The following is a 15,071-nucleotide window of genomic DNA, read 5'->3' on the forward strand; positions in this document are numbered from 1 at the left end:
AAATATACAATATTGTTTAATCATTAACAAACATTAGCTTTCATGAACCAAAAATCAAACAAATCCAGAAATCAAACAAAAAACGAAATTAAGATATTTTCTATAGGAATGCAGTGCTTTTCTTAATTTTTCAATCCGAAATTTAGTTCGTTTATAACAATTGCAAAATTATAAAAAGTAATGAGGGAAGTGATGGGAAATGATGAGTAGGGAAGTAGAAGTGTGCAAAACGAAGGAGAGTGGAGGTAGGTGGAGTGATGTAAGATGAGAAGAATGCTGGTGAAGTAGAAGAAGTGCGAGGAAATGGGCGGATAGAAAGTAGGTAAAATAAGAAATTATAGAAAATCGGAGAATTAAGGGGCAGATATGCAGAGCGGAACTAGGAAAAGTGAGGGGTAATGAGGTGAAGGGAAGTAGCAAAAGTGAGTTAAATGATGGGAGGGTTTATAGGAGGGGACAGGAGCGCAGGGGAATGAAGTTGAGGAAGTAAACTAAGGCAAGAGGAAGAGAAATATTAGCTGAAGAAGCCAGCTGTTGAGGTGTAGCGTAGGAAGAAGTTAAGAATGGTGATGTGAGGGTAGGAGAATGTATTGGAGGAAGGAAAAGGAGAGTATGAAAGGGAGAGTATTGACCGTCTTAATAGGATATGAGATGCTTTTTTGTATACTCGCGGCGCCTACTTTTACTAATTTTTTGATTGAAAAAGTGTCTAAAAAGTTACTGAAATTTCCATGTAATAGTTCTGCATTTGCTGCGTCAAATGCGTTTGAATCCGTATTTCTTTGATAAAATAATACTATTTCTTAGTGTAAATAAAAATACACCTTTCAGTAAAGCAACTTCAATAAGAAAATGAAACTGGTCGAGCTCCAAGAACTGCCTGTGTGTAAATTAAATTAGAACCTCACCTATTCTCGCGCGATAATACTCACCGTAACTTCAGCTGATCATAAAATTTTTTATCCTCGCCCTTTTACGTAAAACACTCTCGGAAACCGCAAGAAGTGTCGTTATTGCTTTTATACACACACACACACTCACACACCTTTATGGAAGCTACGAGAATTATGTGCATTGTATAACTATCAGGTGTCTCCACGCGCGGACATTCTAGGACTTACCTTCACTTCTTTCTCTTTCACTGAGACATAGAAAAAAATTATAAAAAATTTCAATATTCAAAAGATTGAAAGAGATTATATATGATGTTTAAAATTAAATTTTTTCTGAAAAAATCTCCTTCGCTCCGCTGGAAATCGAACCACGGAACTTTCGATCGCCGATCGGGCCCTTTTCCCTTAAGCTACTGAGAGATCGAAAGAGAAATCATTTGTCAGAAATACACGCATGATTTTGCCAAGTGTTACGTAATATAATTTTTTTAAGAATCTGTATTAGCATCAGAGAATAACAGGAATTCTTTACGTCCCTTCAGGCTAGATGGAAAGATATGATATTCATCGAAAGATATGAACTTTTAACCAAACAGTTGCATTTTAAACCAAAACCATGAATTCTCAACCAAGAAGATTTTTTCTGCATGAAAGACAAATTTTCAACAAAGTAGTTAGATTTTTACCTGAAAAACTTGAATGTTCAACTAAACGAGATAAATTTTTCACGCAAATTTTAGATTTTCAGTTTAAAAAAATTAATTTACAACATAAAAGAACGAATTTTCAATAAAAAATATTAAATTTTCAGTGAAGGAGATGAATTTCTGATAAGATGGTAAATCTTTAACTTTAAATAGTTACATTTTCAGTTAAAAAATTTATTTAAAAAAAAACAACGCCTTTTGAACAAAACAGTTTTGTGTTCAATCAAAGAGATGAATTTTCAACCAAAGGCATGAATTAAGAACGAAGAAAATGATTTTTCTGCCTAAAATACAAATTTCCAATGAAGAATTTTAATCTTAAATTAAAAAGAATCCATTTTTATTCAAATAGTTAAAATTCCATCTAAATAAGAGAAATATTCAATCAAGAATTACATAGTTTAATTTTCATTCAGGCAAAAAATATTTTCCAGCCAAATTTCAACGAATTTTCAACAAAATAGTTAAACTTTTAACTGGCGAGATAAATTTCCAATTAAAGTGATAAATCTTAAAGTAAAATAGTTACATTTTCACTTAAAAAATCAATTTTGAAGCCCAAAACAACGGTTTTTGAAAAAATACTTAAATTTTCAATCAAGCAGATGAATTCTAAACTAAAATGACGAATCTTATATGAGACAATTACTTTGAAGCAAAAGTATAAAATTAAATAAAAAAGGAAACTAATTTATTTCAAAATTTATTTCCCTACGATAAAGAGGAATTTTCCACAAAATACAGGAACGTTTAATTAAAAAAACATAAATTTTTAAACACAAATGGAATATTAACTTAAAAATTTTTTAAAATAAGTTCTTTACGAAAAGAAACAAATTTTAACGAAATGCATAAATTCCCAACACAATGTTTGAATGTTTATCTAAAGAAAAATTTTTTAAGCAAGAATCTTAATTTCCTACAAAAAAAACGGATTTTCATTGAAATAGATGAATTTTCAACGAATGAAGTTAAATTTTCTATAAAAATTAGATTGTTCAATTTTCGGTTAAAAAACTATATTTTTTTCAATATGAAAGAAGTTAATCGAGCCCAATAAGAGAATCCAACTATTGTTGGTTAACAAGTTAATTGTTTGGTTGAAAATGAAATTATTTGGTTGGAAAGTCATCTTTTTTTGGTAAATAAATCAATTAATTTATTAAAAGTTGAACTACTTTTTTGAAAATTCCTTTTGCTTTTGTTTAAAAATTGATTTTTTAAACTGAAAATTCTACTGTTCTATTTTGGTAGAAAATTGATCCTTTATAATTAAAATTGAAATTAGTTGCTTTAAAATTGATCTTTTTTGTTTGAGGATTGAATTATTTCGCTAAAACATTTTCTTATTTGGTTGAGCTCAACTATTTTTGATTTTAAAGAAAAGCATTTTAGTTTAAATATCAACTCTTACATTTTTAATTTGCTAGAAAATGAAACTACTTTTTTGAAAATTAACTGTTTGGTTGAAACTAGATATTTTTTGTTAGAAATTCAATTACTGTAGTAGAAAATTAATCTATTTGAACAAAAATTAAACTATTAAAACAAAAAATCAAGTACTTTGTAAAAAAATGGTTTTTTGCTAAAAAATTTAATGTTTTATTTCTGGCTGGAAACCTTTCCTTTTTAGTTGAAATGCAAAGTATTTTGTTGAAAATGCAACAGCACTGGAAACCGGATTTGTGCTCGATGTCGGTAATGGCCTTGGACATAAGTGCAGAGAGTCGTACCTTAAATAGACAGGACCGCAATAACAATTTCAGTTTGATTTTGAAGCATGACGCAACCTGATCCAAGTTCCAGTGTACTTATTATTTTGTAAATACTTTAAATTTAGGAGGGTTTTAATATCTTGAATGTATTAATTTTGTAGTTAAGTTTTCAAGATTTAAATCGAAAATTTGTTCAGATATGAAATTTTGCTTCTTTATGACTCGATGGAGCCGCATCTCAGTGTCAATACAGAGTAAACGCTTTGCGCTTACTTCCGGTCCAGAATCAAGATATTGACATCACACTATCCTGAAATTATAGCTCCGAGGAAACGATCTAAATCGTTTCTCTGCTACAGAGTATCGTAAAATCTTGCGGTCATTTCCAGGAAATTACGATTTATTTTTCATTTTCTCGCCTCACCTATCACCCCTTAAAGATCTCTTTAGTTCTAGCCTTACAATATGATCAGTTAAGGCGTCACGTTTCAAAACGTGGTATACGGTCAATTCACTGGAAAAGAGCGCACTTTTCATTCTCGAGCTTATATTTTCGTTCAAGTGTGTACACTGTAGAGCAGTAATGAAACGCGGTACATTTGTTCTCTTTGCCGTTATCCAGCGTTACGTTGCCCGTTAAAGGAAGCACCTTGCTTTGTGTACTTAGACGATGTTATTAAAAACAGGTCGCTTAAAATGTAATATCCGTAAACGTACTTTTTCTACTGTTTCAAACATCTTTTATGCCCAGAAATGGAATACGGCATGTTTACGATCTGAAATTACAGAACAGATAACTTCTGTCCTCCTGATGAAGAAACTGTGGAACTGCGTTTGAAGCCAGCCGAGATATTAAGTGAAAAGTATTTACATTTATACATTCATCAAAGTTTTTGAAAAGAAAAGTAACATTCATCGGTAAACCAAGCATGTTCTATTCATTAAAACAAACAACAATTTATTAATTTCGTAGGAAAGAAAATAAATAAAATGTTGTTCAACACTATTAATCAGATGAATTCGGTGAAAACCCCTAACGTTTCAAGAACACACTGTTCTCCTCGATAGAGAAATAGCAATTGATAAGAAAATTCTTTCTATCGTGAATATCCCTAATGCCCTAGTTTGCATTGATCCCATCCTTGGTGTAGAGAAAGATCCCGCGGTCATATTTATGTTTAAGAAGATACAATGAAGCCATGTGAAGGGGCAGTTCTAGTCCATGTGCAATAATAATATAAAAGAACTTTAATGTCCGAGACCTAAGACTTGGGAAAAAAAGAAGTAAAATATTGTTTAACGCTATCAAACAAATTTATTTCGGGCAAAAAACCAATTTTTCATGAACACACTATTCTCCTCATCAGGGAAATTACAATCAATAAGAAAATCATTTCTAGCGTTTACTTGAATATCAAATTTATAGTGACCTATGCACTTTTTATATTTAAAGATGTTTGTTTCTCTCTGAAAAATAATCACAACTCGTTAGAGGGTTTGTTAAATATTTGAAGAATGACTCATTTAAACGATCTATTTAAATACATTATGCCAAAGTTTTGAATAAGACCGTTCATCATCTTTTAATAGCTCGTAGTCCAGTGCCCGATTAAGTGGTTAATTTTAAGATCATTTATAAGCTTTGTATTTTCATAATATTGCATCGAACTCCTTTGCGAAAAGCCGTAGGCATATTACGAATTTCTAATATATTCTTTATAAAATTGTACGACAAAATTCCAAACGCCAACTGTCCAAGAATTTCCTGAAAACAAATTCTACTGATTGAACAAACCATTTTAGAGTCGATATGTATCAAAATTATTTAGATTTAAAAATTGAATTGAATCATTTCTAGCGTAAGTATACCTGACGTTCTGTTGTACATTACATTACTTACATTATATTATTAGGAAGAATTTTCTTATTAATTATTGTTCATCTGATGAGAACAGTATTTTCTTCAAACTTAAGGGTCAGTGCATTTCTATAAATTTAAACTGTCCCGTGTGGAAATAGCCCGGGTTAGCCCTGGTACAACAAGGTCGGTGGCTGACTGAGTTTGATCGGACAAATCTTATGATCGAATGCTCAGATGGTAGCTGGCCGGGCGCTGATTGGCAATAATAATAATAATAATGTTACACTTTGTTTATAACTTAATTACTTTTTTTTGATTTCATTAAGAACTGAATGCCTATACCCGCATGGGTGTTCCACGCGTAGAAATATATTGGGCAAATATCTTTTTGACACCACAAATTTTAAGGTTTCATGAGGTCAGACTTACAAACAATGCATTTTGAGAAAAAAATTCAATGACACTTTTTTGAAATACGAACTGTTTTTTTTTTTAATTATAAATTCCATCTTTATGAAAAATTGCAAATGTTCAGAAAAAATTAACATTTTATATCAATCTTAAACGTTGTAAAATAGTATAAAAAACTTAAGAACTAAACCTTATACGAAAGTGAAAAAAATTTTATTATTAAGAAATTTTCCACATTCAAAATTAAATTTTTGAGTTCCTGCGTTAAAAATTTTAAGTGTTGATAAAAAATTACATTTCCTGTCATTGTGAAAGTTGTAAAATAGTCTAAAACGAAAAAAAAAAACAAAATATCACGCGAAGAAAAATTCTAATCGATTTAAATTATTTATTTAAAAATTATTTTTATGATATTCCTGTTAAAAGTTCGTGTATTTTATATTTACATAACGCCGCATAATAATAAATAATTAGAAAAAGAGAAATTGAAATTTAGTACTTTAACTTTTCTGAACTGCAGCTTCTGAGGATGGCGTTTTCAAAGAGTTTCAACTTATCGGTTTAGCACAGCGGTTAGCACTCCCGACTGCTAGGCGTTAGATTTAGGTATAGATTTGTAGGTTCGATACCCTGTAGCGTTAGAAATTTTATTTGTAATATAATGTTTAAAAATGTAATATATGTATTTACTCTAAGTACGACTATTAATATTTAAAGTCAAAATACTCGCAATCATTTAATATTTATTATTTAAATACATTTTTTGCCTCTCAACCACTACGTGAAAATAGTTAATATTGTCTGTGTGCTGGGCGTGTGGAATTTCATATATTAATATGCTCCAATTCTACAGTAAAAAAGAATCAAATTGATCGCCTAATTCAGTAACTGATGCTCTTCATACAATTGAAACCCGAATCATTTAAAAAAGCACCAATTTATCTTGTCCGGGCCGCGGTAGGGCTCCGGCCGGCTCCCGGCCATGCAGCATGGCCGCACGCTGGCCAGCGCAGCGTGACGATGCTGGTCGGTTTCCGAGCAGAAACCCCGGCCACAGCCCGACTCAAAGTCGGGCTCCCCGACCAGCTCCCGGCTTAAAGTCGGGCTCTCCAGCCGTGGAATGGCCAGCCCCCGACTTGAATTTTCACCCGGGTCAAGTAGGATCAATTTGAATATTTTTCAATTTTAATTTAAAATTCTTTTATTTCGATTATAAAAGATTCAAGATTAAAAATGCAGCAAGTTCAAGATTCTGATCTTTGAATATTAATATGGTCAGGGAAAATAAAAAAGTGGTCAATAGGAAATTAGAGAAAATTAAAAATGAAGTTTTGCGGCAACCCTGATATAATATACTTGTTAACAATTTATGTGCCTTGTATTTATATTAATTTTTTTGCACTAGCTTCCTCCACATTATTACATTTTTAGTTATAAATTTTATTATTATGTTTGAAAATTCAACAATTTTGTTGAAAAGTCATCCTTTTTGGTTGGAAATTTAATTTTTGTAGTGAATATTTGTATTTTTGAGTAGAAAATTCAACTAATTTCGTAAAAAATTGACATATTTTTTTCAACTCAAATGTTGATGCTGAATAGTCAAACTAAAATATTTTTTTGTTAAGAATCCAATTATTTTTCAAAATTTGTCTTTTTATTTTAAAAACTCATCTATTTTACTAGACATTGCATTAAAGGTTTGGTTTAAAATTCAATAATTTTGTTAAAAAGTAATTTTTTGTTGTGGTTAAAAAAGTAACTGTTTTGATGAAAATTCATATTTTTGTATTTTAATGCAATAAATTCAATTAATTCAACTACAAGTAATCTCACAGAAAATTTCTTTTACATTTAAAAGTCATATTTCTATGCTGAAAAGTCCATCTGAAATCTTTTTTGGATGAAAATTAAACTTTTTTTTTGTTGATAATTTGTGTTTTTGATTTAAAAATTCATATATTTTAGTAGAAATTGCATCTTTCTTGGATCAAAATTCAACCGATTCTTAAAAAACTTATCCTTTTTTATTAAAAATTGAAATGTTTCTACGAAAAATGGTCCTTTTGTTTTGATAAATCATGCATAAACTTCTCAGAAAATGTACTTGTTTAAAACTTATATTTCGATGTTGAAAAATCGCAATAAAATGGTTTTCAGATAAAAATTAAATTTTTTTTTTATTCCTATTTTTTATTGATAAATGCATCTATTTTGTTGACAATTTTGGATGAACCACTTTGTCAAGAAATAACTTTTGGTGCAACATTAATATTTTCCTTAAGAATTCATTTCTTTTCTATAACGTTTTACTATTTTGCTCAAAATTTATATTTTCTGGTTGAAAATTGAATTTTTTAACGAAAATTTAACATACGAATATTATGTATAAAAATAAAATAACATTTTGTGAGTACATTTCTCCAAACATGTAACATAAAGAGACAATATTGTTTGTTTTTTTAATTTTAATATGAATTTGCAATATATATGTTTTTCATAAAAATATAAATTATAGTAAAAATATATACGAGCGAAGTTTATATGCAAGTAACTATATGTTAGATAATATACTTAATGAATCAAATGTGAAAAAAACTTCCTATAAAAGATCGGTTTTGATCATATATTTAATACAATGAGTGTAGGAAAAAATTTTCTAATCTCTTGAAATTTTAAGTTACAGTTACAGTTAAAGAGCCTTAATATTGTTAGTTTTAATTATTAAATTGCGAAACTGTAGATATACTAGATGTTAATGCACAGGTTAGTCGATGACTTGTACAAAAAGAAACATCTTTGCAGATATGGTATTGAGTCAGGAATCAGCCCCCATGAGGAACTCCGACTTTCGGCTTGAGAAACTTAAAGGCCTCACAATCCCTTAGTGATAAAATACAAGAATCAAAAGGTACTTTTGTCATGCTCGCAGGGTACTGTTTGGCACTCAAGGAGTAAACAAAAATTCAGGATAAATTCATAAGACTTCCAAACAATTAAAGTTAAAGCTTGAAGAATTCGCAGGGACTTTGAGAAATTAAAAAAAAAAAATTCGATAGTTTTCCGGAAAATTGAAATTAATTTAGAGTAATTTAAAGGAAGCGAGAGGAATTCGATGAAATTCTAAAAAATCGAGGTTATCAGGATTAATTAAATTAAAACTTTTAAAACTTAAAAAAAATCCAATGAATTAAGTAGAATTGAGTAAAATTAGAAGAATTGTAGTGAATTAAACAAATTCAAAAGAATTCCTGAGAATTTAAAAGAATTCAGGGTGAATTGATTAGAATTTATAGTTAATTTAAAAAATTGCAGATCACTTTAAATCTTTAAAACCCTTCTTAATTTCTAACCAAGAGAATCACTAATGGCTACAAAACAACTCCAAAGAATTTAAAGAAATCGGAAAAAATGTTTAGAATCGAAAAAATCCATTTGATTCAGTAAAATTTGAGTGAATTTAAAAGAATTTAAGGGAAGTGAGAATAATTTGATGACCTTCATAAAAAAATCAAACTACTAATTTCTAACCAAAAAAGTGACTAATGAATACAAAATAACTTAAAACAATTTAAATCAATTGGAAAATTTTTTTTAAATCGAGAAAATCAATTTGTTACAGTAGAATTTGAGTGAATTTAGCAGAATTTAAGGAAAATGAGACAAATTCTATGAACCTTATAAAAAATCAAGCCGAATTTAAAAAGCAATCAAGCGCATTGAAAAAAAATATTTTAAAAAAATACATTTTTTTTAGATTTAGATTTTTTTAGATAACCAAAAGTATTTGAAATCCTTTAAAATCTTTTGAAATCTCTTTAAAATTGTTAAAAGAGCAATTATATCAAACAAGAGTTAGGTACTGAAATCAATTGAAACCCTACAAAATACCTCACTTCTTGTGAATAAATTGTGTGAAGTACCTAAAATATTATAATAACCCGTGAAATTCTGGGATATTTTCTAAAATCCTGGAATATGTATTAAAATAAATTGAGAACTTTAAAATCCCTTGAAATAATTGAAATCCTCAGAAATCTCATAAAATATTCAGATCTTCCAAAATTGTAGAAAATTCTTGATCTTAAAATATTTTAAGTACTTTGAAATTCCTTCAAATCAATGAAATTAATAAAGAATGCCTACGAATCTTTTGAAATTTCATAAAAAATTTCATATTAAAAGCCCTTGACAATGCATTAGAAGTTTTCAAAATACCCAGAAATCTTTAAAATCCCTTTAAATTACGGAAATCTGTGAAAAATTTATCAAAATCTTAAAAATTACTCAGAAATATTTCAAAAGAATTTAAAACAGTTCAAAAATACGTGAAAACCTGAATTAAAAAGTTATTATCATTTAAAATAGTGAATGCAAAGTAATTTAAGAATAAAAGTGACTAATAGTTACTATGTGGCAGCTTCGATTATTATTTTCTACACTTATTCCTTACGGAAAACACTAAGACTACAATTATTTTTTAATTTTTGTTGGTAATAAATATTTCCTTGATACAAAAGTAATCTAGTTGGTCATGCAAAGATTTTCTAAAGTACGAAATAAAATAAAGGATTCTACGTGCTTTAGTCAGATTATTAATTGCTTGTCAAAACCATTTTATTTCGCTTAATAGTTTCATTAAAACAAATTCGAATTCTCAAACGTAACGAAAAATTCTAACACCAAATAATATTCATTAACCTTTTATTAAAGTTATCTCAAATTAAAAAAAGAGCAACTCAAATATGAGGCAACTTTTTTATATTGTATGAGCTCGATCTGAACAAAAATTCTGTTTTCGACCTGCCTTAATATCCACGAAGTGTACTTAAATCCGAATTTCTGAAGTAATCTCTGAAAATTTAAGTTTTATACTTATAAAGAGAGGATTATTATTAACCCTATTTACAGCATAAAAGTCGACATAAAAATGAGAGAGGTTTTTGATGAATTTAATTGGAGTCATTAAGCCATTAATTATAACCATAAATTCTGATTTTGCGCATAGCCTAATATGCATAATATTATGCACAGTGGAAGCTGAGACAACGACCCACTATGTAAAAGTAGGAAAGCTAGCCAATTTTATGGTTTCCGTTTCACAGGATCATGCACAAGGAAATTTAGCTTTTTAATCCTTAAGAGTTTGCGCTGGGTAATTTATTATGCTAGGAGTTCACGTCGTGCTCAACCAGTGTACGCTAAAGGTAACGAACTTGTTGTTTCAAGGTCTGCTAGAAACGACGTATTTAATTTCTTTCAGTTTAATGAAATTGGGGACGACAGGAATGAACAATGTAAACAAAATAAATAAAATAGAGCAACTTCTACTTAAGGAATAGAACTTTAACACACATTCCAGGGACACCTTGCCAGATAAACTTTACATGAATCGAAGATAATTTGCGATTTTTAAACTTGCCTAGATAATCTTTCCCCTTATAAGCGCTCAATTTTTATTCGAGACGTTGCAAAAATTATGACGCCAGCGCTATCTATCGTCGTTTAACTTTATTAAATTGAGGAGAAATGCGCGAAAAAAAAATTTCTTGAGGCGAACGAGTGAATCGAGAATAGAATAAACTCAAAGAAAGTGTCCGCTCAGATTAGGTAAAACGTTTAGTTAGAAGAGTTAAACATTCAGTTATTTTATGTAAATTGTGCTCGTAAATCAGTAATTTGGACAAAATTGCTAAGTTCGAGAGTTTATTATTTTCGACAGATTATGTATAATTCTATTATCTTCAGATCAGAAAAAATTTAGTTGTTATAGAAATATATTAACTTACAGTAGCCAATCTTTCGTCTGGTATCACGAAAATGTATTTCCCTGAAATCCGTATAATGCATTTGGAGGTCAAGTTTGTTGTTTTTATGGCGTTTCTTGATATTTCAATATAGTTATCACATACAATCGAAACCAATGTAAAGTATGATTACCGCATCAGGAAGTCTATTTACTATTAACATTCGCGCACATTTTAAGTGGTAAAAAGCGTTTAATTGTCCAAAGTAAATCTGAACTATCACTGCTCCCGATTAGGTCGCCGCCATTTTATTTCGCTGCTCCCATAATGCACCGGCGCTCTTCTGATAATTCCTTCACACACCTATTCTTAATATCCCTATTATAGCTATATTTATTAGGGGGTTGACCAATAGGACATCCCCGATATATGGAAAATGGTTAAGGATATTCATTTTCGCTGATCCTGGGATCTTTCTAAATTCCATCGTTTATTTTCGGCTAAATGTTAAGCTATAATAAGGAATCATATCCCAGTCAGAGCTCAATCTTTTTTACCGTGTGGGGATTCCCACCTATCAGTTGCTTTTCGCGCTTTTTGCTAAATGGTAATAAGTAAGTTCTAATTCGTCTACAATGGTATAATTTATTTTGGAGGAGATATATCAGTGGGAAAAAATTTTTGGGTGTTCTCTGTTGTTTATTCTACATGTTTTACAGAAATTTGCTCACTTCAGGGTAACGCAGTCGACGAGTTCAGAATGATTTTCCTAACCTCGGTGAAACTTTCGTCGAAATATGTTTAATTATTAACCGTTGCAGGTCTTACCTGCAATCAATTTATGTTTCATTTTTTCGGGTGTTTTTCCCTCATACTTTGAGGTTTTCCCATTGCTGTCAAGGACCCCGTAGCAGACGATAGCTTTTATTCCATCGTAGGATAAACTTTCGCCAAATAGCATGTAAACTTTAACATCGGGGAATTTTACAGACAACAAAATTTAACTTTAGTTTTTTCTGTGATGGGAATTTTTCTTCGAAAATAGGAATTTGAAAAAAGGTGATTTTTTTTCTTTGAAAAATAGAAGCTTGATAAACAAATATTAATAAATGCGGCATATTTATGAGAAACCATTTTTTAACGCAATTTTTAAATTAAAATACGAAATCAATATTAATAATAATAAATCTTTGTATTCCATAGTATCTATCACCTAAAATAATAGAAAAGCAGGGATATAATAATAAAAGCATAATTAAAAAAGCAGGGACTGTATTTCTGATAATTGATAAAAACTGATATCTCAACTTCAGAAATAATATATAATTATTTTTGTCAGAGAATAAAACCGTTCTATTTTTGTTGAAAAATGCCAATTTGTGACAAAAAATGCTAACATAACCTAGAATTCAAAATTATAAGTTAAATTCTTGAAGTCAAATGATTTTTGTTTTAAATATTCGATTTTCGGTCAAAATCATTAATAAAATATATAATTGTTTTAATATAGTATATATTCTTTTGAATGAAATGATTTTTTTATTAACTAAAAAGAATTTCGACGAAAAATGCTAACATAAGACAACCAAAAATTGGGAATTTATTGACTGAATGATAATCTGAAAAATCTTTTTTTTTTTTAATTAAAAACACCAATTTTTTACAAAAAAAGCCCTAATGTAACATAATCAAAAATGGTTCCAAATTGTAAATATTCATTGAAATTGAATAAGCTTTGTTTGAAAGAACCGATTTTGGATGAAAAGCGTTAATATATCTTTAAATTGATACAAAAATGTAAATTTTGTTAAATTTCAAACAAGGTTTACAAGAAAAAAAAATGTAATGTTTTTTGAAATCTTATGCTTTTTACTTAAAATAGCGATTTTCAGGGCAAACTAAAAACATAACTTAAAATTTAAAAAAAAGTTGTGAATCTTTTTCGAAATTTTTAAATTATATTAATATTAATAGATTAAAAATACTTTTAGACACCATTTCGCAACTTTTAATTTTCCGTCCGCAATGCACAAAAAATAATGCTTAGTTACGATTTTTGTAAATTTCTAAGTAATTGTCAAAGCTATAAACGTACTTAATAAGCAAGTGGATATTTTAGTCATTTCACGCTCTAAGCACATCGTTCCTTTAAAAATACTGAAAATTTGCTAGAAATAAAAAATATGTCCGATTTTTGTACACTTGATAACCATTCTTATTAGTTTAAATCAATACGACAAACAAACGCAGAATTTTATCAATTTTTAACCGGCACTAATTTCAAATTACTTCTGAAATCCTTTGCATGTGATACTTTACCAACTAACAATAACTTTTATTTCATAAAAAATTGTATAAGTTTGTAAATTTGCTTATAAAAATTTTTGGTTTTGACAAGTAAAAAGTGGAATTTTTACTCATTAAATTTTTATTATAAAAATAAAATTAAAACAAAGTTTCAACCTTAAAGATAATAGTCTTAAGCAGTGTCATTACTGAGAAATGTACGCAGTTTAAAAAAATGGGAGAGAGTATTAGAAAAATTGTATGTCAAATTCGTTCTAAAATACAAAATAAATCAATTCAAAAATCGGCTTTCAAAATTAAAAAAATGCAATTAACTTTTATTTAAATAAATAAATGCTCGAATCGCATACAACATTTTGGCTGTAAACTAATTTGTCTAGTAGAACTTTTTTTAGTTCACTGTTCGTCGGAAAACCGAAGGCAAGTGCTACAAAAATAACTCCAACTTGTACTGACCGTCACTTAAAATTCCAGTTGTCTTTGACTAAATGTAATACAAATGAATTTCAGTGCAAGTTTTTCTACTTCATTTTTAGAGAGAAAGTAAAGAGCTAACTTTTAATTTTAAGCTTTTGTGGCCGAAGGCAAGGGCTGCAAGAAAATACTGACATTCGTAGAACCCATTGCTGAAAATTTCAAGCTGTTTTGACTGGATAATTCAGTGAAATAAGACTTAATTTGAGTGAATTTTTCACTACTTTACGTTTATTGAGAAAATGAAGAGCTAATCAATTTTGAATCTTTTCGGAAATTATCAATAAATTCAGAGGCTATGTCAGTCGAGGTTTAAAATTCGCTGACGGATACTTTCACAAGACGTTAGCGAGTCGAAGGCGAGTGCTGAAAAAACGACTGGAGAAATAATTTAAATGCGAATCAATTTCACTGACATTACATTTAAAACCAGCTTACAAGGGAAAGACTTGAGAGTCAACATTCAAATCGAGGTCGCGTGAGTATAATTCGAAAGATTATCGAATATCGTTCTTCACGTGTCATGGCTTTTTTGTAAGTGGGGCCTAGTTTTTTTATATATTAATTTTTAAAAATTGGGACTGCCTTTACTTATTCACCAGTATCAGTGAAACTCACCCAGCGACGCTGGCGTGGTGGTAGTATGTCTCCTTGCAACCCCACCGCTGCACAGTGGGGTGAAATCGGAAAACGAGGTTCAAAATGACATTTAGAACGCAATTATGCAACGATTTTAGAATTTTTTTTTTGAAAAATTCAGAACTAAATTTTTCAGAAAATGGTGAGAGTAGATTTTTTATTTTTTTTGTTTATTTAATTTTTATTTTAATGCAAACATAAAACAAAATGTCGACTTTTCTAATTTCATTTTTTATCTTCTAGAAAAAATTTTTCTTATACTTCTCGTCCCTTGAATTTAGTGCACAGGGGTATAAGAAATATAAAAAAATTCTTAA

The sequence above is a fragment of the Belonocnema kinseyi genome, chromosome 9 (assembly GCF_010883055.1).
Source record: "Belonocnema kinseyi isolate 2016_QV_RU_SX_M_011 chromosome 9, B_treatae_v1, whole genome shotgun sequence".
Lineage (NCBI taxonomy): Eukaryota > Metazoa > Arthropoda > Insecta > Hymenoptera > Cynipidae > Belonocnema > Belonocnema kinseyi.